Raw genomic sequence first — 2961 nt, 5'->3', positions numbered from 1 at the left:
AGAGAGAGAGAGATGTGTCCATGTCTTGTACAGTATTTGGACTAGATGGGGCCTATTCAGTCAAGCCCTGGTGTTCTGACCCGGTAAGGTAATGTGGCATTTTTATAACCATGCTGCAAAGTCAACTGTGAAAAGGCCGCTGCATTGCTGCAACCTCTGGGCTGGGGCCTGACCAATCCAGTCCTATACTAAACGCCTGACAAACCCTCTTACTTCACTCAGAGAGTTAAGTGAGGGCCATTCTGGACTGGGGGGTGAGCTCAGAGGACCGTAGGAGGACATCTCTAATCACTGCGATTCCATCACCAGGCGAGGAGGGGTGTATGACAGGCTGTGGTTTGGGCCTGGGCAGGGGGCTTGAAGGGGGAGAGGTGTGTTAGGGAGGGTATGATGGGTCATTGCTCGGGCTGCCGTCTAGGAGGAAGGCAATAGTGGCCCCTCTTCAAATCAACCTCCAAGAGAACAGTCCTGTGCTATTGTGCTCACTATGCAGTGCTGTTGATCCCAATGACTCCTGACTTCACCCTCACAATGATAGGAATTTAGCTTTTGCTGATGGATACCTTTGCCCTACCCATGGGGTTGAAAGAGGCTGCATGGGAATGAGGATGCATCAACACCCTGGAAAGATGTTGGTGGTGCACTCACTCATAACACTTTTTTGTGATGAATTAGTGTATCGTCTTCAAGCTTGATAAGGTAAGCAAATGCATGTATTATTCTCAGAATTGTAGCCAACTCATTGTCTTTGTAACAACTGCTTTAAACTGTTTTTCTTTCTTTCTTTCTTTCTTTCTTTCTTTCTTTCTTTCTTTCTTTCTTTCTTTCTTTCTTTCTTTCTTTCTTTCTTTCTTTCTTTCTTTCTTTCTTTCTTTCTTTCTTTCTTTCTTTCTTTCTTTCTTTCTTTCTTTCTTTCTTTCTTTCTTTCTTTCTTTCTTTCTTTCTTTCTTTCTTTCTTTCTTTCTTTCTTTCTTTCTTTCTTTCTTCTTCTTTCTTTCTTTCTTTCTTCTTTCTTTCTTTCTTCTTCTTTCTTTCTTTCTTTTCTTTCTAGAAGCAGTTACCAGGCAAAAATACAAATTGAGGCCTTCAATCAAAATGAGGACAGAGAAATGTGTGTGCACAGGGTTAATACTTCTTGCATGCATGTCCTTGAGATGTAAGTTAACAATAATTATTTTTTGAAAAATAATATCAATTTCCATAACATTTTATTTAGCTTTTCTTCCACCCAAGCCTTATACACTGGAGTCAGGAAGAATAGACAATTAGTAGACTGGCTCTTGATGATGGCGTCCCCAGTCTAGACGGAAGATCATATTTAGTTGATTAGTTTGAATCAATTGTGTTGAGGCTCAGCTGGAGAAAAATTGTGTATACTGTGGCTCTCTAGGTACACATTTAAATGTAGAATTAGTAGGCCTAAATCCCAGCTTATGCTAGCCAAATTGTTTGTTTATATAGCATTGATACAAGGCAGAAACATTGTTTCCATGCTGAAAAATATATAGAATGGCAGTTTAAGTGAGAAGCATAGCAACATCAGCGCAATTTTGTAACAGCTGACCCTGCTTTACCAAAGCCAAACCTGCCCATTAGCCTCCCGGTCCACATTTCAAGATGCCAAAATAGAACATGTTTTGAGTAATTGTTTTCAGTATCTTATTGTTTTTTGTTTTGTGTTTTCTGATTGTTTCAGTGCATGCATTCAACAAGCTTTGGACGAAGGAGTTCCACAGGTCTGCCATCTCCAATGTTTACTCAGAACAAGGCAGCATGGCTGGCCCTTAAATGTACATGGAGAGCTAACATTAATAATATGCATTTACTGTAAATGGCTCATAGTGAAGGAGAGATTGACTTCATCACTACTTGTTTTTATAAGAAGTGTTGACATATTGAATGTAGAAAGGTGTCTGTTTAAACTACTAGCTGCTTGGACACCCATGCATATCCCAGAAGACATGCCACCAAAGGTCTCTTCACAATCCCCAAGTCAAGAACAGATCATGGGAGGCGCACAGTACTGCATAGAGCCATGGCTACATGGAACTCTATTCCACATCAGGTAACTGATGCAAGCACTAGAATCAGTTAAAAATACACCTTATGGAACAGTGGGGACTGTGAAGAGACACACACACACACACACACACAGGCACAGAAACACATACGCACTCTACACACACATACACATGGATTTGTAATCCCAGATACAGTACCAGTCAAAAGTTTGGACACATCCACTCATTCCAGGTTTTTTCTTTATTTTTACTATTTTCTACATTGTCGAATAATAGTGAAGACATCACAACTATGAAATAACACATGGAATCATGTTGCCACAAAACTAATTTGCATGTGAAACTATGAGCTTGTGGCAAATTGGCAAAAGATTTGCCACAATTGTTTGCCAGAAGCCTGTTTTTTGGTAAGGGTGCCTCACAGTTAAATAAAGGTTAAAAAAATATATAAAAATGTAGACCTTTCCCAGGTTCTCTTGTTAATGTGAGTGGGGAAAGAATTTATTTCATGTGGGGATTAAAGGTATACTTTGTGATTTTGGCAATGAGGCCCTTTATCTACTTCCCCAGAGTCAGATGAACTTGTAGATACCATTTGTAGGTCTCTGTGTCAAGTATGTGTCATAGTCCGTGTCACATTCTTCGTCTGATAAAGATAAATCATTGTCGGACCAATACGCAGCAGGGAAATGTGCACTCATCTTCTTTTTATTTAAATGGACAAAGAAGGTAAACCAAAAATAAATATGTACACAAAAACACAACGACAAATAACAGGCCGGTAAGGCACAGAGCTATACACAGCACATAATCTCCCACAAAATACCAAAATAAACACATAACTATTTATAGGACCCTCAATCAGAGGCAACAAGAAAACACCTGCCTCCAATTGAGAGTCCAACCCCCAATTACCTAAACAAAGAAATACAAATGACTA

At 39.6% G+C, this 2961-nt stretch overlaps 1 long non-coding RNA gene across 1 annotated transcript; it reads left to right on the top strand.

Annotated features, from left to right (window-relative positions):
- The first annotated feature begins 292 nt into the window (after positions 1-292).
- Positions 293-1982, top strand: LOC106575152 (uncharacterized). The gene is made up of 3 exons (XR_001321693.2): positions 293-699; positions 1052-1156; positions 1697-1982. It is a non-coding gene; the product is annotated as an uncharacterized lncRNA (long non-coding RNA).
- The last annotated feature ends 979 nt before the right edge of the window (positions 1983-2961 follow it).

This window comes from Salmo salar, chromosome ssa17 (genome assembly GCF_905237065.1).
Source record: "Salmo salar chromosome ssa17, Ssal_v3.1, whole genome shotgun sequence".
NCBI classification, from domain to species: Eukaryota; Metazoa; Chordata; class Actinopteri; order Salmoniformes; family Salmonidae; genus Salmo; species Salmo salar.
This window is presented reverse-complemented; position numbering and strand designations above follow the sequence as displayed.